At 50.4% G+C, this 23142-nt stretch overlaps 40 non-coding genes across 40 annotated transcripts; all 40 read left to right on the top strand.

The window, feature by feature from the left end:
* The first annotated feature begins 167 nt into the window (after positions 1-167).
* Positions 168-239, top strand: Trnak-uuu (transfer RNA lysine (anticodon UUU)). Its single transcript has one exon. It is a non-coding gene; the product is annotated as a tRNA-Lys (tRNA).
* A 333-nt stretch (positions 240-572) lies between these two features.
* On the top strand, positions 573-646 carry Trnan-guu (transfer RNA asparagine (anticodon GUU)). The gene has a single exon. It is a non-coding gene; the product is annotated as a tRNA-Asn (tRNA).
* Positions 647-1317: 671 nt separating this feature from the next.
* On the top strand, positions 1318-1389 carry Trnak-uuu (transfer RNA lysine (anticodon UUU)). The gene has a single exon. It is a non-coding gene; the product is annotated as a tRNA-Lys (tRNA).
* A 333-nt stretch (positions 1390-1722) lies between these two features.
* Trnan-guu (transfer RNA asparagine (anticodon GUU)) lies at positions 1723-1796 on the top strand. The gene has a single exon. It is a non-coding gene; the product is annotated as a tRNA-Asn (tRNA).
* A 671-nt stretch (positions 1797-2467) lies between these two features.
* Positions 2468-2539, top strand: Trnak-uuu (transfer RNA lysine (anticodon UUU)). Its single transcript has one exon. It is a non-coding gene; the product is annotated as a tRNA-Lys (tRNA).
* Positions 2540-2872: 333 nt separating this feature from the next.
* Trnan-guu (transfer RNA asparagine (anticodon GUU)) lies at positions 2873-2946 on the top strand. The gene has a single exon. It is a non-coding gene; the product is annotated as a tRNA-Asn (tRNA).
* A 671-nt stretch (positions 2947-3617) lies between these two features.
* On the top strand, positions 3618-3689 carry Trnak-uuu (transfer RNA lysine (anticodon UUU)). The gene has a single exon. It is a non-coding gene; the product is annotated as a tRNA-Lys (tRNA).
* Positions 3690-4022: 333 nt separating this feature from the next.
* Trnan-guu (transfer RNA asparagine (anticodon GUU)) lies at positions 4023-4096 on the top strand. Its single transcript has one exon. It is a non-coding gene; the product is annotated as a tRNA-Asn (tRNA).
* A 671-nt stretch (positions 4097-4767) lies between these two features.
* Trnak-uuu (transfer RNA lysine (anticodon UUU)) lies at positions 4768-4839 on the top strand. Its single transcript has one exon. It is a non-coding gene; the product is annotated as a tRNA-Lys (tRNA).
* Positions 4840-5172: 333 nt separating this feature from the next.
* Trnan-guu (transfer RNA asparagine (anticodon GUU)) lies at positions 5173-5246 on the top strand. The gene has a single exon. It is a non-coding gene; the product is annotated as a tRNA-Asn (tRNA).
* Positions 5247-5917: 671 nt separating this feature from the next.
* Positions 5918-5989, top strand: Trnak-uuu (transfer RNA lysine (anticodon UUU)). Its single transcript has one exon. It is a non-coding gene; the product is annotated as a tRNA-Lys (tRNA).
* A 333-nt stretch (positions 5990-6322) lies between these two features.
* On the top strand, positions 6323-6396 carry Trnan-guu (transfer RNA asparagine (anticodon GUU)). The gene has a single exon. It is a non-coding gene; the product is annotated as a tRNA-Asn (tRNA).
* Positions 6397-7067: 671 nt separating this feature from the next.
* Trnat-cgu (transfer RNA threonine (anticodon CGU)) lies at positions 7068-7139 on the top strand. The gene has a single exon. It is a non-coding gene; the product is annotated as a tRNA-Thr (tRNA).
* Positions 7140-7472: 333 nt separating this feature from the next.
* Positions 7473-7546, top strand: Trnan-guu (transfer RNA asparagine (anticodon GUU)). Its single transcript has one exon. It is a non-coding gene; the product is annotated as a tRNA-Asn (tRNA).
* Positions 7547-8217: 671 nt separating this feature from the next.
* Positions 8218-8289, top strand: Trnat-cgu (transfer RNA threonine (anticodon CGU)). The gene has a single exon. It is a non-coding gene; the product is annotated as a tRNA-Thr (tRNA).
* Positions 8290-8622: 333 nt separating this feature from the next.
* Positions 8623-8696, top strand: Trnan-guu (transfer RNA asparagine (anticodon GUU)). The gene has a single exon. It is a non-coding gene; the product is annotated as a tRNA-Asn (tRNA).
* A 671-nt stretch (positions 8697-9367) lies between these two features.
* Trnak-uuu (transfer RNA lysine (anticodon UUU)) lies at positions 9368-9439 on the top strand. Its single transcript has one exon. It is a non-coding gene; the product is annotated as a tRNA-Lys (tRNA).
* Positions 9440-9772: 333 nt separating this feature from the next.
* On the top strand, positions 9773-9846 carry Trnan-guu (transfer RNA asparagine (anticodon GUU)). Its single transcript has one exon. It is a non-coding gene; the product is annotated as a tRNA-Asn (tRNA).
* A 671-nt stretch (positions 9847-10517) lies between these two features.
* Trnat-cgu (transfer RNA threonine (anticodon CGU)) lies at positions 10518-10589 on the top strand. Its single transcript has one exon. It is a non-coding gene; the product is annotated as a tRNA-Thr (tRNA).
* A 333-nt stretch (positions 10590-10922) lies between these two features.
* Positions 10923-10996, top strand: Trnan-guu (transfer RNA asparagine (anticodon GUU)). The gene has a single exon. It is a non-coding gene; the product is annotated as a tRNA-Asn (tRNA).
* A 671-nt stretch (positions 10997-11667) lies between these two features.
* On the top strand, positions 11668-11739 carry Trnat-cgu (transfer RNA threonine (anticodon CGU)). Its single transcript has one exon. It is a non-coding gene; the product is annotated as a tRNA-Thr (tRNA).
* Positions 11740-12072: 333 nt separating this feature from the next.
* Positions 12073-12146, top strand: Trnan-guu (transfer RNA asparagine (anticodon GUU)). The gene has a single exon. It is a non-coding gene; the product is annotated as a tRNA-Asn (tRNA).
* A 671-nt stretch (positions 12147-12817) lies between these two features.
* On the top strand, positions 12818-12889 carry Trnat-cgu (transfer RNA threonine (anticodon CGU)). Its single transcript has one exon. It is a non-coding gene; the product is annotated as a tRNA-Thr (tRNA).
* Positions 12890-13222: 333 nt separating this feature from the next.
* On the top strand, positions 13223-13296 carry Trnan-guu (transfer RNA asparagine (anticodon GUU)). The gene has a single exon. It is a non-coding gene; the product is annotated as a tRNA-Asn (tRNA).
* A 671-nt stretch (positions 13297-13967) lies between these two features.
* Positions 13968-14039, top strand: Trnak-uuu (transfer RNA lysine (anticodon UUU)). Its single transcript has one exon. It is a non-coding gene; the product is annotated as a tRNA-Lys (tRNA).
* A 333-nt stretch (positions 14040-14372) lies between these two features.
* Positions 14373-14446, top strand: Trnan-guu (transfer RNA asparagine (anticodon GUU)). Its single transcript has one exon. It is a non-coding gene; the product is annotated as a tRNA-Asn (tRNA).
* A 671-nt stretch (positions 14447-15117) lies between these two features.
* Positions 15118-15189, top strand: Trnat-cgu (transfer RNA threonine (anticodon CGU)). The gene has a single exon. It is a non-coding gene; the product is annotated as a tRNA-Thr (tRNA).
* A 333-nt stretch (positions 15190-15522) lies between these two features.
* Positions 15523-15596, top strand: Trnan-guu (transfer RNA asparagine (anticodon GUU)). The gene has a single exon. It is a non-coding gene; the product is annotated as a tRNA-Asn (tRNA).
* A 671-nt stretch (positions 15597-16267) lies between these two features.
* On the top strand, positions 16268-16339 carry Trnat-cgu (transfer RNA threonine (anticodon CGU)). The gene has a single exon. It is a non-coding gene; the product is annotated as a tRNA-Thr (tRNA).
* Positions 16340-16672: 333 nt separating this feature from the next.
* Positions 16673-16746, top strand: Trnan-guu (transfer RNA asparagine (anticodon GUU)). Its single transcript has one exon. It is a non-coding gene; the product is annotated as a tRNA-Asn (tRNA).
* Positions 16747-17417: 671 nt separating this feature from the next.
* Positions 17418-17489, top strand: Trnat-ugu (transfer RNA threonine (anticodon UGU)). Its single transcript has one exon. It is a non-coding gene; the product is annotated as a tRNA-Thr (tRNA).
* Positions 17490-17822: 333 nt separating this feature from the next.
* On the top strand, positions 17823-17896 carry Trnan-guu (transfer RNA asparagine (anticodon GUU)). Its single transcript has one exon. It is a non-coding gene; the product is annotated as a tRNA-Asn (tRNA).
* A 671-nt stretch (positions 17897-18567) lies between these two features.
* Positions 18568-18639, top strand: Trnat-cgu (transfer RNA threonine (anticodon CGU)). Its single transcript has one exon. It is a non-coding gene; the product is annotated as a tRNA-Thr (tRNA).
* A 333-nt stretch (positions 18640-18972) lies between these two features.
* On the top strand, positions 18973-19046 carry Trnan-guu (transfer RNA asparagine (anticodon GUU)). The gene has a single exon. It is a non-coding gene; the product is annotated as a tRNA-Asn (tRNA).
* A 671-nt stretch (positions 19047-19717) lies between these two features.
* On the top strand, positions 19718-19789 carry Trnak-uuu (transfer RNA lysine (anticodon UUU)). Its single transcript has one exon. It is a non-coding gene; the product is annotated as a tRNA-Lys (tRNA).
* Positions 19790-20122: 333 nt separating this feature from the next.
* Trnan-guu (transfer RNA asparagine (anticodon GUU)) lies at positions 20123-20196 on the top strand. Its single transcript has one exon. It is a non-coding gene; the product is annotated as a tRNA-Asn (tRNA).
* Positions 20197-20867: 671 nt separating this feature from the next.
* Trnat-cgu (transfer RNA threonine (anticodon CGU)) lies at positions 20868-20939 on the top strand. The gene has a single exon. It is a non-coding gene; the product is annotated as a tRNA-Thr (tRNA).
* Positions 20940-21272: 333 nt separating this feature from the next.
* Positions 21273-21346, top strand: Trnan-guu (transfer RNA asparagine (anticodon GUU)). The gene has a single exon. It is a non-coding gene; the product is annotated as a tRNA-Asn (tRNA).
* Positions 21347-22017: 671 nt separating this feature from the next.
* On the top strand, positions 22018-22089 carry Trnat-cgu (transfer RNA threonine (anticodon CGU)). Its single transcript has one exon. It is a non-coding gene; the product is annotated as a tRNA-Thr (tRNA).
* Positions 22090-22422: 333 nt separating this feature from the next.
* On the top strand, positions 22423-22496 carry Trnan-guu (transfer RNA asparagine (anticodon GUU)). The gene has a single exon. It is a non-coding gene; the product is annotated as a tRNA-Asn (tRNA).
* The last annotated feature ends 646 nt before the right edge of the window (positions 22497-23142 follow it).

Raw genomic sequence — 23142 nt, 5'->3', positions numbered from 1 at the left:
GACGCTCGTCGTCGATCGTAAGGGTGAAACAGTGAAGAGAGTTGGAAAACGGTAAGGTGGACACCTCCAGCAGCATCTGTGTGTCAAATCCGATATCTGGTCGAGGGCTGTAAGATTCAGTATGATGACGTGACAATTCGGGAGTAGCTCACGAAGGCAAAGCTGCGGCCTTCTTAGCTCAGTGGTAGAGCACTGGTCTTTTAAACCAGGGGTCGTGAGTTCGACCCTCACAGAAGGCATTCATTTTTTTAACTTTGCTGCTGAGAGCAGAGCTAGCTCGAGCAGCATCTAACAGATGGCAGTGCACTGAATGAAGGGGAAGTTCTACAACCGATAAAGAGTGCTCTACTTGCATCAGAGGTTTACTGGATGTGTAGGCGGAACACTGTTTTGTATGCATTTTGTAGTATAATGTCATGCTTGGCGATGTCATTCGTTTATGAGCCGCACTACAGTGTGCATGCACGTTATCCATGTGAAGAGGCGTAAGCAGATACTACCACTCTGCGAGGTGCCTGCGAAAAGCATACGACTTGCATTGATAAAGAGAGCAGAAGTGACCGAAAGTCAAGGCCTCCGTGGCGCAATCGGCTAGCGCGTTCGGCTGTTAACCGAAAGGTTGGTGGTTCGAGCCCACCCGGGGGCGAAATCGTTTTAATCGCCACCGAGGTGAGGACGTATGTCCACTTTGATAGAGATACACAGCTAGTGTGACAATTTGGCTGTGTTTGAATGATGCCACCCAGCCTTATACACATTCAGCCACGTGACAGTGGAGGTAACAACATGGCCCTATGCGGACGTTCTACCGTTTTCCTATTCATTCGGCATGTGTGACACTGCAGTAGAGCGACGACCACTACAAAAGATGTATTATTTACATTTCATTTCGGCGTATACACCGCGAGTGCCATATGACAGGGCCTCTCTCTCGATGTCGATCTGCATTTGGCGTCTCTTAAGTGTCGGTCTGCAGTAGGCCGCTGTTGGCCGAGCGGCGTGCAGTCGCCTTACATGAAGCCCCCAGTGCCACTGTGGACGATGTAGCCAGAGAGAGGAGTCGAAAGGCGCGTTTCACAGTAGAGCCACGCTATCCCACAAGCTGTGCACTAGGTCAAGTTTTGCGCAGACCGCAAACCTTTGGTGGCTTGACGCTCGTCGTCGATCGTAAGGGTGAAACAGTGAAGAGAGTTGGAAAACGGTAAGGTGGACACCTCCAGCAGCATCTGTGTGTCAAATCCGATATCTGGTCGAGGGCTGTAAGATTCAGTATGATGACGTGACAATTCGGGAGTAGCTCACGAAGGCAAAGCTGCGGCCTTCTTAGCTCAGTGGTAGAGCACTGGTCTTTTAAACCAGGGGTCGTGAGTTCGACCCTCACAGAAGGCATTCATTTTTTTAACTTTGCTGCTGAGAGCAGAGCTAGCTCGAGCAGCATCTAACAGATGGCAGTGCACTGAATGAAGGGGAAGTTCTACAACCGATAAAGAGTGCTCTACTTGCATCAGAGGTTTACTGGATGTGTAGGCGGAACACTGTTTTGTATGCATTTTGTAGTATAATGTCATGCTTGGCGATGTCATTCGTTTATGAGCCCCACTACAGTGTGCATGCACGTTATCCATGTGAAGAGGCGTAAGCAGATACTACCACTCTGCGAGGTGCCTGCGAAAAGCATACGACTTGCATTGATAAAGAGAGCAGAAGTGACCGAAAGTCAAGGCCTCCGTGGCGCAATCGGCTAGCGCGTTCGGCTGTTAACCGAAAGGTTGGTGGTTCGAGCCCACCCGGGGGCGAAATCGTTTTAATCGCCACCGAGGTGAGGACGTATGTCCACTTTGATAGAGATACACAGCTAGTGTGACAATTTGGCTGTGTTTGAATGATGCCACCCAGCCTTATACACATTCAGCCACGTGACAGTGGAGGTAACAACATGGCCCTATGCGGACGTTCTACCGTTTTCCTATTCATTCGGCATGTGTGACACTGCAGTAGAGCGACGACCACTACAAAAGATGTATTATTTACATTTCATTTCGGCGTATACACCGCGAGTGCCATATGACAGGGCCTCTCTCTCGATGTCGATCTGCATTTGGCGTCTCTTAAGTGTCGGTCTGCAGTAGGCCGCTGTTGGCCGAGCGGCGTGCAGTCGCCTTACATGAAGCCCCCAGTGCCACTGTGGACGATGTAGCCAGAGAGAGGAGTCGAAAGGCGCGTTTCACAGTAGAGCCACGCTATCCCACAAGCTGTGCACTAGGTCAAGTTTTGCGCAGACCGCAAACCTTTGGTGGCTTGACGCTCGTCGTCGATCGTAAGGGTGAAACAGTGAAGAGAGTTGGAAAACGGTAAGGTGGACACCTCCAGCAGCATCTGTGTGTCAAATCCGATATCTGGTCGAGGGCTGTAAGATTCAGTATGATGACGTGACAATTCGGGAGTAGCTCACGAAGGCAAAGCTGCGGCCTTCTTAGCTCAGTGGTAGAGCACTGGTCTTTTAAACCAGGGGTCGTGAGTTCGACCCTCACAGAAGGCATTCATTTTTTTAACTTTGCTGCTGAGAGCAGAGCTAGCTCGAGCAGCATCTAACAGATGGCAGTGCACTGAATGAAGGGGAAGTTCTACAACCGATAAAGAGTGCTCTACTTGCATCAGAGGTTTACTGGATGTGTAGGCGGAACACTGTTTTGTATGCATTTTGTAGTATAATGTCATGCTTGGCGATGTCATTCGTTTATGAGCCCCACTACAGTGTGCATGCACGTTATCCATGTGAAGAGGCGTAAGCAGATACTACCACTCTGCGAGGTGCCTGCGAAAAGTATACGACTTGCATTGATAAAGAGAGCAGAAGTGACCGAAAGTCAAGGCCTCAGTGGCGCAATCGGCTAGCGCGTTCGGCTGTTAACCGAAAGGTTGGTGGTTCGAGCCCACCCGGGGGCGAAATCGTTTTAATCGCCACCGAGGTGAGGACGTATGTCCACTTTGATAGAGATACACAGCTAGTGTGACAATTTGGCTGTGTTTGAATGATGCCACCCAGCCTTATACACATTCAGCCACGTGACAGTGGAGGTAACAACATGGCCCTATGCGGACGTTCTACCGTTTTCCTATTCATTCGGCATGTGTGACACTGCAGTAGAGCGACGACCACTACAAAAGATGTATTATTTACATTTCATTTCGGCGTATACACCGCGAGTGCCATATGACAGGGCCTCTCTCTCGATGTCGATCTGCATTTGGCGTCTCTTAAGTGTCGGTCTGCAGTAGGCCGCTGTTGGCCGAGCGGCGTGCAGTCGCCTTACATGAAGCCCCCAGTGCCACTGTGTACGATGTAGCCAGAGAGAGGAGTCGAAAGGCGCGTTTCACAGTAGAGCCACGCTATCCCACAAGCTGTGCACTAGGTCAAGTTTTGCGCAGACCGCAAACCTTTGGTGGCTTGACGCTCGTCGTCGATCGTAAGGGTGAAACAGTGAAGAGAGTTGGAAAACGGTAAGGTGGACACCTCCAGCAGCATCTGTGTGTCAAATCCGATATCTGGTCGAGGGCTGTAAGATTCAGTATGATGACGTGACAATTCGGGAGTAGCTCACGAAGGCAAAGCTGCGGCCTTCTTAGCTCAGTGGTAGAGCACTGGTCTTTTAAACCAGGGGTCGTGAGTTCGACCCTCACAGAAGGCATTCATTTTTTTAACTTTGCTGCTGAGAGCAGAGCTAGCTCGAGCAGCATCTAACAGATGGCAGTGCACTGAATGAAGGGGAAGTTCTACAACCGATAAAGAGTGCTCTACTTGCATCAGAGGTTTACTGGATGTGTAGGCGGAACACTGTTTTGTATGCATTTTGTAGTATAATGTCATGCTTGGCGATGTCATTCGTTTATGAGCCGCACTACAGTGTGCATGCACGTTATCCATGTGAAGAGGCGTAAGCAGATACTACCACTCTGCGAGGTGCCTGCGAAAAGCATACGACTTGCATTGATAAAGAGAGCAGAAGTGACCGAAAGTCAAGGCCTCCGTGGCGCAATCGGCTAGCGCGTTCGGCTGTTAACCGAAAGGTTGGTGGTTCGAGCCCACCCGGGGGCGAAATCGTTTTAATCGCCACCGAGGTGAGGACGTATGTCCACTTTGATAGAGATACACAGCTAGTGTGACAATTTGGCTGTGTTTGAATGATGCCACCCAGCCTTATACACATTCAGCCACGTGACAGTGGAGGTAACAACATGGCCCTATGCGGACGTTCTACCGTTTTCCTATTCATTCGGCATGTGTGACACTGCAGTAGAGCGACGACCACTACAAAAGATGTATTATTTACATTTCATTTCGGCGTATACACCGCGAGTGCCATATGACAGGGCCTCTCTCTCGATGTCGATCTGCATTTGGCGTCTCTTAAGTGTCGGTCTGCAGTAGGCCGCTGTTGGCCGAGCGGCGTGCAGTCGCCTTACATGAAGCCCCCAGTGCCACTGTGGACGATGTAGCCAGAGAGAGGAGTCGAAAGGCGCGTTTCACAGTAGAGCCACGCTATCCCACAAGCTGTGCACTAGGTCAAGTTTTGCGCAGACCGCAAACCTTTGGTGGCTTGACGCTCGTCGTCGATCGTAAGGGTGAAACAGTGAAGAGAGTTGGAAAACGGTAAGGTGGACACCTCCAGCAGCATCTGTGTGTCAAATCCGATATCTGGTCGAGGGCTGTAAGATTCAGTATGATGACGTGACAATTCGGGAGTAGCTCACGAAGGCAAAGCTGCGGCCTTCTTAGCTCAGTGGTAGAGCACTGGTCTTTTAAACCAGGGGTCGTGAGTTCGACCCTCACAGAAGGCATTCATTTTTTTAACTTTGCTGCTGAGAGCAGAGCTAGCTCGAGCAGCATCTAACAGATGGCAGTGCACTGAATGAAGGGGAAGTTCTACAACCGATAAAGAGTGCTCTACTTGCATCAGAGGTTTACTGGATGTGTAGGCGGAACACTGTTTTGTATGCATTTTGTAGTATAATGTCATGCTTGGCGATGTCATTCGTTTATGAGCCCCACTACAGTGTGCATGCACGTTATCCATGTGAAGAGGCGTAAGCAGATACTACCACTCTGCGAGGTGCCTGCGAAAAGCATACGACTTGCATTGATAAAGAGAGCAGAAGTGACCGAAAGTCAAGGCCTCCGTGGCGCAATCGGCTAGCGCGTTCGGCTGTTAACCGAAAGGTTGGTGGTTCGAGCCCACCCGGGGGCGAAATCGTTTTAATCGCCACCGAGGTGAGGACGTATGTCCACTTTGATAGAGATACACAGCTAGTGTGACAATTTGGCTGTGTTTGAATGATGCCACCCAGCCTTATACACATTCAGCCACGTGACAGTGGAGGTAACAACATGGCCCTATGCGGACGTTCTACCGTTTTCCTATTCATTCGGCATGTGTGACACTGCAGTAGAGCGACGACCACTACAAAAGATGTATTATTTACATTTCATTTCGGCGTATACACCGCGAGTGCCATATGACAGGGCCTCTCTCTCGATGTCGATCTGCATTTGGCGTCTCTTAAGTGTCGGTCTGCAGTAGGCCGCTGTTGGCCGAGCGGCGTGCAGTCGCCTTACATGAAGCCCCCAGTGCCACTGTGGAAGATGTAGCCAGAGAGAGGAGTCGAAAGGCGCGTTTCACAGTAGAGCCACGCTATCCCACAAGCTGTGCACTAGGTCAAGTTTTGCGCAGACCGCAAACCTTTGGTGGCTTGACGCTCGTCGTCGATCGTAAGGGTGAAACAGTGAAGAGAGTTGGAAAACGGTAAGGTGGACACCTCCAGCAGCATCTGTGTGTCAAATCCGATATCTGGTCGAGGGCTGTAAGATTCAGTATGATGACGTGACAATTCGGGAGTAGCTCACGAAGGCAAAGCTGCGGCCTTCTTAGCTCAGTGGTAGAGCACTGGTCTTTTAAACCAGGGGTCGTGAGTTCGACCCTCACAGAAGGCATTCATTTTTTTAACTTTGCTGCTGAGAGCAGAGCTAGCTCGAGCAGCATCTAACAGATGGCAGTGCACTGAATGAAGGGGAAGTTCTACAACCGATAAAGAGTGCTCTACTTGCATCAGAGGTTTACTGGATGTGTAGGCGGAACACTGTTTTGTATGCATTTTGTAGTATAATGTCATGCTTGGCGATGTCATTCGTTTATGAGCCGCACTACAGTGTGCATGCACGTTATCCATGTGAAGAGGCGTAAGCAGATACTACCACTCTGCGAGGTGCCTGCGAAAAGCATACGACTTGCATTGATAAAGAGAGCAGAAGTGACCGAAAGTCAAGGCCTCCGTGGCGCAATCGGCTAGCGCGTTCGGCTGTTAACCGAAAGGTTGGTGGTTCGAGCCCACCCGGGGGCGAAATCGTTTTAATCGCCACCGAGGTGAGGACGTATGTCCACTTTGATAGAGATACACAGCTAGTGTGACAATTTGGCTGTGTTTGAATGATGCCACCCAGCCTTATACACATTCAGCCACGTGACAGTGGAGGTAACAACATGGCCCTATGCGGACGTTCTACCGTTTTCCTATTCATTCGGCATGTGTGACACTGCAGTAGAGCGACGACCACTACAAAAGATGTATTATTTACATTTCATTTCGGCGTATACACCGCGAGTGCCATATGACAGGGCCTCTCTCTCGATGTCGATCTGCATTTGGCGTCTCTTAAGTGTCGGTCTGCAGTAGGCCGCTGTTGGCCGAGCGGCGTGCAGTCGCCTTACATGAAGCCCCCAGTGCCACTGTGGACGATGTAGCCAGAGAGAGGAGTCGAAAGGCGCGTTTCACAGTAGAGCCACGCTATCCCACAAGCTGTGCACTAGGTCAAGTTTTGCGCAGACCGCAAACCTTTGGTGGCTTGACGCTCGTCGTCGATCGTAAGGGTGAAACAGTGAAGAGAGTTGGAAAACGGTAAGGTGGACACCTCCAGCAGCATCTGTGTGTCAAATCCGATATCTGGTCGAGGGCTGTAAGATTCAGTATGATGACGTGCCAATTCGGGAGTAGCTCACGAACGCAAAGCTGCGGCCTTCTTAGCTCAGTGGTAGAGCACTGGTCTCGTAAACCAGGGGTCGTGAGTTCGACCCTCACAGAAGGCATTCATTTTTTTAACTTTGCTGCTGAGAGCAGAGCTAGCTCGAGCAGCATCTAACAGATGGCAGTGCACTGAATGAAGGGGAAGTTCTACAACCGATAAAGAGTGCTCTACTTGCATCAGAGGTTTACTGGATGTGTAGGCGGAACACTGTTTTGTATGCATTTTGTAGTATAATGTCATGCTTGGCGATGTCATTCGTTTATGAGCCCCACTACAGTGTGCATGCACGTTATCCATGTGAAGAGGCGTAAGCAGATACTACCATTCTGCGAGGTGCCTGCGAAAAGTATACGACTTGCATTGATAAAGAGAGCAGAAGTGACCGAAAGTCAAGGCCTCCGTGGCGCAATCGGCTAGCGCGTTCGGCTGTTAACCGAAAGGTTGGTGGTTCGAGCCCACCCGGGGGCGAAATCGTTTTAATCGCCACCGAGGTGAGGACGTATGTCCACTTTGATAGAGATACACAGCTAGTGTGACAATTTGGCTGTGTTTGAATGATGCCACCCAGCCTTATACACATTCAGCCACGTGACAGTGGAGGTAACAACATGGCCCTATGCGGACGTTCTACCGTTTTCCTATTCATTCGGCATGTGTGACACTGCAGTAGAGCGACGACCACTACAAAAGATGTATTATTTACATTTCATTTCGGCGTATACACCGCGAGTGCCATATGACAGGGCCTCTCTCTCGATGTCGATCTGCATTTGGCGTCTCTTAAGTGTCGGTCTGCAGTAGGCCGCTGTTGGCCGAGCGGCGTGCAGTCGCCTTACATGAAGCCCCCAGTGCCACTGTGGACGATGTAGCCAGAGAGAGGAGTCGAAAGGCGCGTTTCACAGTAGAGCCACGCTATCCCACAAGCTGTGCACTAGGTCAAGTTTTGCGCAGACCGCAAACCTTTGGTGGCTTGACGCTCGTCGTCGATCGTAAGGGTGAAACAGTGAAGAGAGTTGGAAAACGGTAAGGTGGACACCTCCAGCAGCATCTGTGTGTCAAATCCGATATCTGGTCGAGGGCTGTAAGATTCAGTATGATGACGTGACAATTCGGGAGTAGCTCACGAACGCAAAGCTGCGGCCTTCTTAGCTCAGTGGTAGAGCACTGGTCTCGTAAACCAGGGGTCGTGAGTTCGACCCTCACAGAAGGCATTCATTTTTTTAACTTTGCTGCTGAGAGCAGAGCTAGCTCGAGCAGCATCTAACAGATGGCAGTGCACTGAATGAAGGGGAAGTTCTACAACCGATAAAGAGTGCTCTACTTGCATCAGAGGTTTACTGGATGTGTAGGCGGAACACTGTTTTGTATGCATTTTGTAGTATAATGTCATGCTTGGCGATGTCATTCGTTTATGAGCCCCACTACAGTGTGCATGCACGTTATCCATGTGAAGAGGCGTAAGCAGATACTACCATTCTGCGAGGTGCCTGCGAAAAGTATACGACTTGCATTGATAAAGAGAGCAGAAGTGACCGAAAGTCAAGGCCTCCGTGGCGCAATCGGCTAGCGCGTTCGGCTGTTAACCGAAAGGTTGGTGGTTCGAGCCCACCCGGGGGCGAAATCGTTTTAATCGCCACCGAGGTGAGGACGTATGTCCACTTTGATAGAGATACACAGCTAGTGTGACAATTTGGCTGTGTTTGAATGATGCCACCCAGCCTTATACACATTCAGCCACGTGACAGTGGAGGTAACAACATGGCCCTATGCAGACGTTCTACCGTTTTCCTATTCATTCGGCATGTGTGACACTGCAGTAGAGCGACGACCACTACAAAAGATGTATTATTTACATTTCATTTCGGCGTATACACCGCGAGTGCCATATGACAGGGCCTCTCTCTCGATGTCGATCTGCATTTGGCGTCTCTTAAGTGTCGGTCTGCAGTAGGCCGCTGTTGGCCGAGCGGCGTGCAGTCGCCTTACATGAAGCCCCCAGTGCCACTGTGGACGATGTAGCCAGAGAGAGGAGTCGAAAGGCGCGTTTCACAGTAGAGCCACGCTATCCCACAAGCTGTGCACTAGGTCAAGTTTTGCGCAGACCGCAAACCTTTGGTGGCTTGACGCTCGTCGTCGATCGTAAGGGTGAAACAGTGAAGAGAGTTGGAAAACGGTAAGGTGGACACCTCCAGCAGCATCTGTGTGTCAAATCCGATATCTGGTCGAGGGCTGTAAGATTCAGTATGATGACGTGACAATTCGGGAGTAGCTTACGAAGGCAAAGCTGCGGCCTTCTTAGCTCAGTGGTAGAGCACTGGTCTTTTAAACCAGGGGTCGTGAGTTCGACCCTCACAGAAGGCATTCATTTTTTTAACTTTGCTGCTGAGAGCAGAGCTAGCTCGAGCAGCATCTAACAGATGGCAGTGCACTGAATGAAGGGGAAGTTCTACAACCGATAAAGAGTGCTCTACTTGCATCAGAGGTTTACTGGATGTGTAGGCGGAACACTGTTTTGTATGCATTTTGTAGTATAATGTCATGCTTGGCGATGTCATTCGTTTATGAGCCGCACTACAGTGTGCATGCACGTTATCCATGTGAAGAGGCGTAAGCAGATACTACCACTCTGCGAGGTGCCTGCGAAAAGTATACGACTTGCATTGATAAAGAGAGCAGAAGTGACCGAAAGTCAAGGCCTCCGTGGCGCAATCGGCTAGCGCGTTCGGCTGTTAACCGAAAGGTTGGTGGTTCGAGCCCACCCGGGGGCGAAATCGTTTTAATCGCCACCGAGGTGAGGACGTATGTCCACTTTGATAGAGATACACAGCTAGTGTGACAATTTGGCTGTGTTTGAATGATGCCACCCAGCCTTATACACATTCAGCCACGTGACAGTGGAGGTAACAACATGGCCCTATGCAGACGTTCTACCGTTTTCCTATTCATTCGGCATGTGTGACACTGCAGTAGAGCGACGACCACTACAAAAGATGTATTATTTACATTTCATTTCGGCGTATACACCGCGAGTGCCATATGACAGGGCCTCTCTCTCGATGTCGATCTGCATTTGGCGTCTCTTAAGTGTCGGTCTGCAGTAGGCCGCTGTTGGCCGAGCGGCGTGCAGTCGCCTTACATGAAGCCCCCAGTGCCACTGTGGACGATGTAGCCAGAGAGAGGAGTCGAAAGGCGCGTTTCACAGTAGAGCCACGCTATCCCACAAGCTGTGCACTAGGTCAAGTTTTGCGCAGACCGCAAACCTTTGGTGGCTTGACGCTCGTCGTCGATCGTAAGGGTGAAACAGTGAAGAGAGTTGGAAAACGGTAAGGTGGACACCTCCAGCAGCATCTGTGTGTCAAATCCGATATCTGGTCGAGGGCTGTAAGATTCAGTATGATGACGTGACAATACGGGAGTAGCTCACGAAGGCAAAGCTGCGGCCTTCTTAGCTCAGTGGTAGAGCACTGGTCTCGTAAACCAGGGGTCGTGAGTTCGACCCTCACAGAAGGCATTCATTTTTTTAACTTTGCTGCTGAGAGCAGAGCTAGCTCGAGCAGCATCTAACAGATGGCAGTGCACTGAATGAAGGGGAAGTTCTACAACCGATAAAGAGTGCTCTACTTGCATCAGAGGTTTACTGGATGTGTAGGCGGAACACTGTTTTGTATGCATTTTGTAGTATAATGTCATGCTTGGCGATGTCATTCGTTTATGAGCCCCACTACAGTGTCCATGCACGTTATCCATGTGAAGAGGCGTAAGCAGATACTACCATTCTGCGAGGTGCCTGCGAAAAGTATACGACTTGCATTGATAAAGAGAGCAGAAGTGACCGAAAGTCAAGGCCTCCGTGGCGCAATCGGCTAGCGCGTTCGGCTGTTAACCGAAAGGTTGGTGGTTCGAGCCCACCCGGGGGCGAAATCGTTTTAATCGCCACCGAGGTGAGGACGTATGTCCACTTTGATAGAGATACACAGCTAGTGTGACAATTTGGCTGTGTTTGAATGATGCCACCCAGCCTTATGCACATTCAGCCACGTGACAGTGGAGGTAAAAACATGGCCCTATGCGGACGTTCTACCGTTTTCCTATTCATTCGGCATGTGTGACACTGCAGTAGAGCGACGACCACTACAAAAGATGTATTATTTACATTTCATTTCGGCGTATACACCGCGAGTGCCATATGACAGGGCCTCTCTCTCGATGTCGATCTGCATTTGGCGTCTCTTAAGTGTCGGTCTGCAGTAGGCCGCTGTTGGCCGAGCGGCGTGCAGTCGCCTTACATGAAGCCCCCAGTGCCACTGTGGACGATGTAGCCAGAGAGAGGAGTCGAAAGGCGCGTTTCACAGTAGAGCCACGCTATCCCACAAGCTGTGCACTAGGTCAAGTTTTGCGCAGACCGCAAACCTTTGGTGGCTTGACGCTCGTCGTCGATCGTAAGGGTGAAACAGTGAAGAGAGTTGGAAAACGGTAAGGTGGACACCTCCAGCAGCATCTGTGTGTCAAATCCGATATCTGGTCGAGGGCTGTAAGATTCAGTATGATGACGTGACAATTCGGGAGTAGCTCACGAACGCAAAGCTGCGGCCTTCTTAGCTCAGTGGTAGAGCACTGGTCTCGTAAACCAGGGGTCGTGAGTTCGACCCTCACAGAAGGCATTCATTTTTTTAACTTTGCTGCTGAGAGCAGAGCTAGCTCGAGCAGCATCTAACAGATGGCAGTGCACTGAATGAAGGGGAAGTTCTACAACCGATAAAGAGTGCTCTACTTGCATCAGAGGTTTACTGGATGTGTAGGCGGAACACTGTTTTGTATGCATTTTGTAGTATAATGTCATGCTTGGCGATGTCATTCGTTTATGAGCCCCACTACAGTGTGCATGCACGTTATCCATGTGAAGAGGCGTAAGCAGATACTACCATTCTGCGAGGTGCCTGCGAAAAGTATACGACTTGCATTGATAAAGAGAGCAGAAGTGACCGAAAGTCAAGGCCTCCGTGGCGCAATCGGCTAGCGCGTTCGGCTGTTAACCGAAAGGTTGGTGGTTCGAGCCCACCCGGGGGCGAAATCGTTTTAATCGCCACCGAGGTGAGGACGTATGTCCACTTTGATAGAGATACACAGCTAGTGTGACAATTTGGCTGTGTTTGAATGATGCCACCCAGCCTTATACACATTCAGCCACGTGACAGTGGAGGTAACAACATGGCCCTATGCGGACGTTCTACCGTTTTCCTATTCATTCGGCATGTGTGACACTGCAGTAGAGCGACGACCACTACAAAAGATGTATTATTTACATTTCATTTCGGCGTATACACCGCGAGTGCCATATGACAGGGCCTCTCTCTCGATGTCGATCTGCATTTGGCGTCTCTTAAGTGTCGGTCTGCAGTAGGCCGCTGTTGGCCGAGCGGCTTGCAGTCGCCTTACATGAAGCCCCCAGTGCCACTGTGGACGATGTAGCCAGAGAGAGGAGTCGAAAGGCGCGTTTCACAGTAGAGCCACGCTATCCCACAAGCTGTGCACTAGGTCAAGTTTTGCGCAGACCGCAAACCTTTGGTGGCTTGACGCTCGTCGTCGATCGTAAGGGTGAAACAGTGAAGAGAGTTGGAAAACGGTAAGGTGGACACCTCCAGCAGCATCTGTGTGTCAAATCCGATATCTGGTCGAGGGCTGTAAGATTCAGTATGATGACGTGACAATTCGGGAGTAGCTCACGAACGCAAAGCTGCGGCCTTCTTAGCTCAGTGGTAGAGCACTGGTCTCGTAAACCAGGGGTCGTGAGTTCGACCCTCACAGAAGGCATTCATTTTTTTAACTTTGCTGCTGAGAGCAGAGCTAGCTCGAGCAGCATCTAACAGATGGCAGTGCACTGAATGAAGGGGAAGTTCTACAACCGATAAAGAGTGCTCTACTTGCATCAGAGGTTTACTGGATGTGTAGGCGGAACACTGTTTTGTATGCATTTTGTAGTATAATGTCATGCTTGGCGATGTCATTCGTTTATGAGCCCCACTACAGTGTGCATGCACGTTATCCATGTGAAGAGGCGTAAGCAGATACTACCATTCTGCGAGGTGCCTGCGAAAAGTATACGACTTGCATTGATAAAGAGAGCAGAAGTGACCGAAAGTCAAGGCCTCCGTGGCGCAATCGGCTAGCGCGTTCGGCTGTTAACCGAAAGGTTGGTGGTTCGAGCCCACCCGGGGGCGAAATCGTTTTAATCGCCACCGAGGTGAGGACGTATGTCCACTTTGATAGAGATACACAGCTAGTGTGACAATTTGGCTGTGTTTGAATGATGCCACCCAGCCTTATACACATTCAGCCACGTGACAGTGGAGGTAACAACATGGCCCTATGCAGACGTTCTACCGTTTTCCTATTCATTCGGCATGTGTGACACTGCAGTAGAGCGACGACCACTACAAAAGATGTATTATTTACATTTCATTTCGGCGTATACACCGCGAGTGCCATATGACAGGGCCTCTCTCTCGATGTCGATCTGCATTTGGCGTCTCTTAAGTGTCGGTCTGCAGTAGGCCGCTGTTGGCCGAGCGGCGTGCAGTCGCCTTACATGAAGCCCCCAGTGCCACTGTGGACGATGTAGCCAGAGAGAGGAGTCGAAAGGCGCGTTTCACAGTAGAGCCACGCTATCCCACAAGCTGTGCACTAGGTCAAGTTTTGCGCAGACCGCAAACCTTTGGTGGCTTGACGCTCGTCGTCGATCGTAAGGGTGAAACAGTGAAGAGAGTTGGAAAACGGTAAGGTGGACACCTCCAGCAGCATCTGTGTGTCAAATCCGATATCTGGTCGAGGGCTGTAAGATTCAGTATGATGACGTGACAATTCGGGAGTAGCTTACGAAGGCAAAGCTGCGGCCTTCTTAGCTCAGTGGTAGAGCACTGGTCTTTTAAACCAGGGGTCGTGAGTTCGACCCTCACAGAAGGCATTCATTTTTTTAACTTTGCTGCTGAGAGCAGAGCTAGCTCGAGCAGCATCTAACAGATGGCAGTGCACTGAATGAAGGGGAAGTTCTACAACCGATAAAGAGTGCTCTACTTGCATCAGAGGTTTACTGGATGTGTAGGCGGAACACTGTTTTGTATGCATTTTGTAGTATAATGTCATGCTTGGCGATGTCATTCGTTTATGAGCCCCACTACAGTGTGCATGCACGTTATCCATGTGAAGAGGCGTAAGCAGATACTACCACTCTGCGAGGTGCCTGCGAAAAGTATACGACTTGCATTGATAAAGAGAGCAGAAGTGACCGAAAGTCAAGGCCTCCGTGGCGCAATCGGCTAGCGCGTTCGGCTGTTAACCGAAAGGTTGGTGGTTCGAGCCCACCCGGGGGCGAAATCGTTTTAATCGCCACCGAGGTGAGGACGTATGTCCACTTTGATAGAGATACACAGCTAGTGTGACAATTTGGCTGTGTTTGAATGATGCCACCCAGCCTTATACACATTCAGCCACGTGACAGTGGAGGTAACAACATGGCCCTATGCAGACGTTCTACCGTTTTCCTATTCATTCGGCATGTGTGACACTGCAGTAGAGCGACGACCACTACAAAAGATGTATTATTTACATTTCATTTCGGCGTATACACCGCGAGTGCCATATGACAGGGCCTCTCTCTCGATGTCGATCTGCATTTGGCGTCTCTTAAGTGTCGGTCTGCAGTAGGCCGCTGTTGGCCGAGCGGCGTGCAGTCGCCTTACATGAAGCCCCCAGTGCCACTGTGGACGATGTAGCCAGAGAGAGGAGTCGAAAGGCGCGTTTCACAGTAGAGCCACGCTATCCCACAAGCTGTGCACTAGGTCAAGTTTTGCGCAGACCGCAAACCTTTGGTGGCTTGACGCTCGTCGTCGATCGTAAGGGTGAAACAGTGAAGAGAGTTGGAAAACGGTAAGGTGGACACCTCCAGCAGCATCTGTGTGTCAAATCCGATATCTGGTCGAGGGCTGTAAGATTCAGTATGATGACGTGACAATTCGGGAGTAGCTCACGAAGGCAAAGCTGCGGCCTTCTTAGCTCAGTGGTAGAGCACTGGTCTCGTAAACCAGGGGTCGTGAGTTCGACCCTCACAGAAGGCATTCATTTTTTTAACTTTGCTGCTGAGAGCAGAGCTAGCTCGAGCAGCATCTAACAGATGGCAGTGCACTGAATGAAGGGGAAGTTCTACAACCGATAAAGAGTGCTCTACTTGCATCAGAGGTTTACTGGATGTGTAGGCGGAACACTGTTTTGTATGCATTTTGTAGTATAATGTCATGCTTGGCGATGTCATTCGTTTATGAGCCCCACTACAGTGTCCATGCACGTTATCCATGTGAAGAGGCGTAAGCAGATACTACCATTCTGCGAGGTGCCTGCGAAAAGTATACGACTTGCATTGATAAAGAGAGCAGAAGTGACCGAAAGTCAAGGCCTCCGTGGCGCAATCGGCTAGCGCGTTCGGCTGTTAACCGAAAGGTTGGTGGTTCGAGCCCACCCGGGGGCGAAATCGTTTTAATCGCCACCGAGGTGAGGACGTATGTCCACTTTGATAGAGATACACAGCTAGTGTGACAATTTGGCTGTGTTTGAATGATGCCACCCAGCCTTATGCACATTCAGCCACGTGACAGTGGAGGTAAAAACATGGCCCTATGCGGACGTTCTACCGTTTTCCTATTCATTCGGCATGTGTGACACTGCAGTAGAGCGACGACCACTACAAAAGATGTATTATTTACATTTCATTTCGGCGTATACACCGCGAGTGCCATATGACAGGGCCTCTCTCTCGATGTCGATCTGCATTTGGCGTCTCTTAAGTGTCGGTCTGCAGTAGGCCGCTGTTGGCCGAGCGGCGTGCAGTCGCCTTACATGAAGCCCCCAGTGCCACTGTGGACGATGTAGCCAGAGAGAGGAGTCGAAAGGCGCGTTTCACAGTAGAGCCACGCTATCCCACAAGCTGTGCACTAGGTCAAGTTTTGCGCAGACCGCAAACCTTTGGTGGCTTGACGCTCGTCGTCGATCGTAAGGGTGAAACAGTGAAGAGAGTTGGAAAACGGTAAGGTGGACACCTCCAGCAGCATCTGTGTGTCAAATCCGATATCTGGTCGAGGGCTGTAAGATTCAGTATGATGACGTGACAATTCGGGAGTAGCTCACGAACGCAAAGCTGCGGCCTTCTTAGCTCAGTGGTAGAGCACTGGTCTCGTAAACCAGGGGTCGTGAGTTCGACCCTCACAGAAGGCATTCATTTCTTTAACTTTGCTGCTGAGAGCAGAGCTAGCTCGAGCAGCATCTAACAGATGGCAGTGCACTGAATGAAGGGGAAGTTCTACAACCGATAAAGAGTGCTCTACTTGCATCAGAGGTTTACTGGATGTGTAGGCGGAACACTGTTTTGTATGCATTTTGTAGTATAATGTCATGCTTGGCGATGTCATTCGTTTATGAGCCCCACTACAGTGTGCATGCACGTTATCCATGTGAAGAGGCGTAAGCAGATACTACCATTCTGCGAGGTGCCTGCGAAAAGTATACGACTTGCATTGATAAAGAGAGCAGAAGTGACCGAAAGTCAAGGCCTCCGTGGCGCAATCGGCTAGCGCGTTCGGCTGTTAACCGAAAGGTTGGTGGTTCGAGCCCACCCGGGGGCGAAATCGTTTTAATCGCCACCGAGGTGAGGACGTATGTCCACTTTGATAGAGATACACAGCTAGTGTGACAATTTGGCTGTGTTTGAATGATGCCACCCAGCCTTATACACATTCAGCCACGTGACAGTGGAGGTAACAACATGGCCCTATGCGGACGTTCTACCGTTTTCCTATTCATTCGGCATGTGTGACACTGCAGTAGAGCGACGACCACTACAAAAGATGTATTATTTACATTTCATTTCGGCGTATACACCGCGAGTGCCATATGACAGGGCCTCTCTCTCGATGTCGATCTGCATTTGGCGTCTCTTAAGTGTCGGTCTGCAGTAGGCCGCTGTTGGCCGAGCGGCGTGCAGTCGCCTTACATGAAGCCCCCAGTGCCACTGTGGACGATGTAGCCAGAGACAGGAGTCGAAAGGCGCGTTTCACAGTAGAGCCACGCTATCCCACAAGCTGTGCACTAGGTCAAGTTTTGCGCAGACCGCAAACCTTTGGTGGCTTGACGCTCGTCGTCGATCGTAAGGGTGAAACAGTGAAGAGAGTTGGAAAACGGTAAGGTGGAAACCTCCAGCAGCATCTGTGTGTCAAATCCGATATCTGGTCGAGGGCTGTAAGATTCAGTATGATGACGTGACAATTCGGGAGTAGCTCACGAACGCAAAGCTGCGGCCTTCTTAGCTCAGTGGTAGAGCACTGGTCTTGTAAACCAGGGGTCGTGAGTTCGACCCTCACAGAAGGCATTCATTTTTTTAACTTTGCTGCTGAGAGCAGAGCTAGCTCGAGCAGCATCTAACAGATGGCAGTGCACTGAATGAAGGGGAAGTTCTACAACCGATAAAGAGTGCTCTACTTGCATCAGAGGTTTACTGGATGTGTAGGCGGAACACTGTTTTGTATGCATTTTGTAGTATAATGTCATGCTTGGCGATGTCATTCGTTTATGAGCCCCACTACAGTGTGCATGCACGTTATCCATGTGAAGAGGCGTAAGCAGATACTACCATTCTGCGAGGTGCCTGCGAAAAGTATACGACTTGCATTGATAAAGAGAGCAGAAGTGACCGAAAGTCAAGGCCTCCGTGGCGCAATCGGCTAGCGCGTTCGGCTGTTAACCGAAAGGTTGGTGGTTCGAGCCCACCCGGGGGCGAAATCGTTTTAATCGCCACCGAGGTGAGGACGTATGTCCACTTTGATAGAGATACACAGCTAGTGTGACAATTTGGCTGTGTTTGAATGATGCCACCCAGCCTTATGCACATTCAGCCACGTGACAGTGGAGGTAAAAACATGGCCCTATGCGGACGTTCTACCGTTTTCCTATTCATTCGGCATGTGTGACACTGCAGTAGAGCGACGACCACTACAAAAGATGTATTATTTACATTTCATTTCGGCGTATACACCGCGAGTGCCATATGACAGGGCCTCTCTCTCGATGTCGATCTGCATTTGGCGTCTCTTAAGTGTCGGTCTGCAGTAGGCCGCTGTTGGCCGAGCGGCGTGGAGTCGCCTTACATGAAGCCCCCAGTGCCACTGTGGACGATGTAGCCAGAGAGAGGAGTCGAAAGGCGCGTTTCACAGTAGAGCCACGCTATCCCACAAGCTGTGCACTAGGTCAAGTTTTGCGCAGACCGCAAACCTTTGGTGGCTTGACGCTCGTCGTCGATCGTAAGGGTGAAACAGTGAAGAGAGTTGGAAAACGGTAAGGTGGACACCTCCAGCAGCATCTGTGTGTCAAATCCGATATCTGGTCGAGGGCTGTAAGATTCAGTATGATGACGTGACAATTCGGGAGTAGCTCACGAAGGCAAAGCTGCGGCCTTCTTAGCTCAGTGGTAGAGCACTGGTCTCGTAAACCAGGGGTCGTGAGTTCGACCCTCACAGAAGGCATTCATTTTTTTAACTTTGCTGCTGAGAGCAGAGCTAGCTCGAGCAGCATCTAACAGATGGCAGTGCACTGAATGAAGGGGAAGTTCTACAACCGATAAAGAGTGCTCTACTTGCATCAGAGGTTTACTGGATGTGTAGGCGGAACACTGTTTTGTATGCATTTTGTAGTATAATGTCATGCTTGGCGATGTCATTCGTTTATGAGCCCCACTACAGTGTGCATGCACGTTATCCATGTGAAGAGGCGTAAGCAGATACTACCATTCTGCGAGGTGCCTGCGAAAAGTATACGACTTGCATTGATAAAGAGAGCAGAAGTGACCGAAAGTCAAGGCCTCCGTGGCGCAATCGGCTAGCGCGTTCGGCTGTTAACCGAAAGGTTGGTGGTTCGAGCCCACCCGGGGGCGAAATCGTTTTAATCGCCACCGAGGTGAGGACGTATGTCCACTTTGATAGAGATACACAGCTAGTGTGACAATTTGGCTGTGTTTGAATGATGCCACCCAGCCTTATGCACATTCAGCCACGTGACAGTGGAGGTAAAAACATGGCCCTATGCGGACGTTCTACCGTTTTCCTATTCATTCGGCATGTGTGACACTGCAGTAGAGCGACGACCACTACAAAAGATGTATTATTTACATTTCATTTCGGCGTATACACCGCGAGTGCCATATGACAGGGCCTCTCTCTCGATGTCGATCTGCATTTGGCGTCTCTTAAGTGTCGGTCTGCAGTAGGCCGCTGTTGGCCGAGCGGCGTGCAGTCGCCTTACATGAAGCCCCCAGTGCCACTGTGGACGATGTAGCCAGAGAGAGGAGTCGAAAGGCGCGTTTCACAGTAGAGCCACGCTATCCCACAAGCTGTGCACTAGGTCAAGTTTTGCGCAGACCGCAAACCTTTGGTGGCTTGACGCTCGTCGTCGATCGTAAGGGTGAAACAGTGAAGAGAGTTGGAAAACGGTAAGGTGGACACCTCCAGCAGCATCTGTGTGTCAAATCCGATATCTGGTCGAGGGCTGTAAGATTCAGTATGATGACGTGACAATTCGGGAGTAGCTCACGAAGGCAAAGCTGCGGCCTTCTTAGCTCAGTGGTAGAGCACTGGTCTTTTAAACCAGGGGTCGTGAGTTCGACCCTCACAGAAGGCATTCATTTTTTTAACTTTGCTGCTGAGAGCAGAGCTAGCTCGAGCAGCATCTAACAGATGGCAGTGCACTGAATGAAGGGGAAGTTCTACAACCGATAAAGAGTGCTCTACTTGCATCAGAGGTTTACTGGATGTGTAGGCGGAACACTGTTTTGTATGCATTTTGTAGTATAATGTCATGCTTGGCGATGTCATTCGTTTATGAGCCCCACTACAGTGTGCATGCACGTTATCCATGTGAAGAGGCGTAAGCAGATACTACCATTCTGCGAGGTGCCTGCGAAAAGTATACGACTTGCATTGATAAAGAGAGCAGAAGTGACCGAAAGTCAAGGCCTCCGTGGCGCAATCGGCTAGCGCGTTCGGCTGTTAACCGAAAGGTTGGTGGTTCGAGCCCACCCGGGGGCGAAATCGTTTTAATCGCCACCGAGGTGAGGACGTATGTCCACTTTGATAGAGATACACAGCTAGTGTGACAATTTGGCTGTGTTTGAATGATGCCACCCAGCCTTATGCACATTCAGCCACGTGACAGTGGAGGTAAAAACATGGCCCTATGCGGACGTTCTACCGTTTTCCTATTCATTCGGCATGTGTGACACTGCAGTAGAGCGACGACCACTACAAAAGATGTATTATTTACATTTCATTTCGGCGTATACACCGCGAGTGCCATATGACAGGGCCTCTCTCTCGATGTCGATCTGCATTTGGCGTCTCTTAAGTGTCGGTCTGCAGTAGGCCGCTGTTGGCCGAGCGGCGTGCAGTCGCCTTACATGAAGCCCCCAGTGCCACTGTGGACGATGTAGCCAGAGAGAGGAGTCGAAAGGCGCGTTTCACAGTAGAGCCACGCTATCCCACAAGCTGTGCACTAGGTCAAGTTTTGCGCAGACCGCAAACCTTTGGTGGCTTGACGCTCGTCGTCGATCGTAAGGGTGAAACAGTGAAGAGAGTTGGAAAACGGTAAGGTGGACACCTCCAGCAGCATCTGTGTGTCAAATCCGATATCTGGTCGAGGGCTGTAAGATTCAGTATGATGACGTGACAATTCGGGAGTAGCTCACGAACGCAAAGCTGCGGCCTTCTTAGCTCAGTGGTAGAGCACTGGTCTCGTAAACCAGGGGTCGTGAGTTCGACCCTCACAGAAGGCATTCATTTTTTTAACTTTGCTGCTGAGAGCAGAGCTAGCTCGAGCAGCATCTAACAGATGGCAGTGCACTGAATGAAGGGGAAGTTCTACAACCGATAAAGAGTGCTCTACTTGCATCAGAGGTTTACTGGATGTGTAGGCGGAACACTGTTTTGTATGCATTTTGTAGTATAATGTCATGCTTGGCGATGTCATTCGTTTATGAGCCCCACTACAGTGTGCATGCACGTTATCCATGTGAAGAGGCGTAAGCAGATACTACCATTCTGCGAGGTGCCTGCGAAAAGTATACGACTTGCATTGATAAAGAGAGCAGAAGTGACCGAAAGTCAAGGCCTCCGTGGCGCAATCGGCTAGCGCGTTCGGCTGTTAACCGAAAGGTTGGTGGTTCGAGCCCACCCGGGGGCGAAATCGTTTTAATCGCCACCGAGGTGAGGACGTATGTCCACTTTGATAGAGATACACAGCTAGTGTGACAATTTGGCTGTGTTTGAATGATGCCACCCAGCCTTATACACATTCAGCCACGTGACAGTGGAGGTAACAACATGGCCCTATGCGGACGTTCTACCGTTTTCCTATTCATTCGGCATGTGTGACACTGCAGTAGAGCGACGACCACTACAAAAGATGTATTATTTACATTTCATTTCGGCGTATACACCGCGAGTGCCATATGACAGGGCCTCTCTCTCGATGTCGATCTGCATTTGGCGTCTCTTAAGTGTCGGTCTGCAGTAGGCCGCTGTTGGCCGAGCGGCGTGCAGTCGCCTTACATGAAGCCCCCAGTGCCACTGTGGACGATGTAGCCAGAGAGAGGAGTCGAAAGGCGCGTTTCACAGTAGAGCCACGCTATCCCACAAGCTGTGCACTAGGTCAAGTTTTGCGCAGACCGCAAACCTTTGGTGGCTTGACGCTCGTCGTCGATCGTAAGGGTGAAACAGTGAAGAGAGTTGGAAAACGGTAAGGTGGACACCTCCAGCAGCATCTGTGTGTCAAATCCGATATCTGGTCGAGGGCTGTAAGATTCAGTATGATGACGTGACAATTCGGGAGTAGCTCACGAACGCAAAGCTGCGGCCTTCTTAGCTCAGTGGTAGAGCACTGGTCTCGTAAACCAGGGGTCGTGAGTTCGACCCTCACAGAAGGCATTCATTTTTTTAACTTTGCTGCTGAGAGCAGAGCTAGCTCGAGCAGCATCTAACAGATGGCAGTGCACTGAATGAAGGGGAAGTTCTACAACCGATAAAGAGTGCTCTACTTGCATCAGAGGTTTACTGGATGTGTAGGCGGAACACTGTTTTGTATGCATTTTGTAGTATAATGTCATGCTTGGCGATGTCATTCGTTTATGAGCCCCACTACAGTGTCCATGCACGTTATCCATGTGAAGAGGCGTAAGCAGATACTACCATTCTGCGAGGTGCCTGCGAAAAGTATACGACTTGCATTGATAAAGAGAGCAGAAGTGACCGAAAGTCAAGGCCTCCGTGGCGCAATCGGCTAGCGCGTTCGGCTGTTAACCGAAAGGTTGGTGGTTCGAGCCCACCCGGGGGCGAAATCGTTTTAATCGCCACCGAGGTGAGGACGTATGTCCACTTTGATAGAGATACACAGCTAGTGTGACAATTTGGCTGTGTTTGAATGATGCCACCCAGCCTTATGCACATTCAGCCACGTGACAGTGGAGGTAAAAACATGGCCCTATGCGGACGTTCTACCGTTTTCCTATTCATTCGGCATGTGTGACACTGCAGTAGAGCGACGACCACTACAAAAGATGTATTATTTACATTTCATTTCGGCGTATACACCGCGAGTGCCATATGACAGGGCCTCTCTCTCGATGTCGATCTGCATTTGGCGTCTCTTAAGTGTCGGTCTGCAGTAGGCCGCTGTTGGCCGAGCGGCGTGCAGTCGCCTTACATGAAGCCCCCAGTGCCACTGTGGACGATGTAGCCAGAGAGAGGAGTCGAAAGGCGCGTTTCACAGTAGAGCCACGCTATCCCACAAGCTGTGCACTAGGTCAAGTTTTGCGCAGACCGCAAACCTTTGGTGGCTTGACGCTCGTCGTCGATCGTAAGGGTGAAACAGTGAAGAGAGTTGGAAAACGGTAAGGTGGACACCTCCAGCAGCATCTGTGTGTCAAATCCGATATCTGGTCGAGGGCTGTAAGATTCAGTATGATGACGTGACAATTCGGG

This window comes from Schistocerca cancellata, unplaced genomic scaffold (assembly GCF_023864275.1).
Source record: "Schistocerca cancellata isolate TAMUIC-IGC-003103 unplaced genomic scaffold, iqSchCanc2.1 HiC_scaffold_827, whole genome shotgun sequence".
Lineage (NCBI taxonomy): Eukaryota > Metazoa > Arthropoda > Insecta > Orthoptera > Acrididae > Schistocerca > Schistocerca cancellata.
The sequence above is the reverse complement of the archived record's forward strand: the minus strand, read 5'-3'. Positions and strand labels throughout refer to the sequence as shown.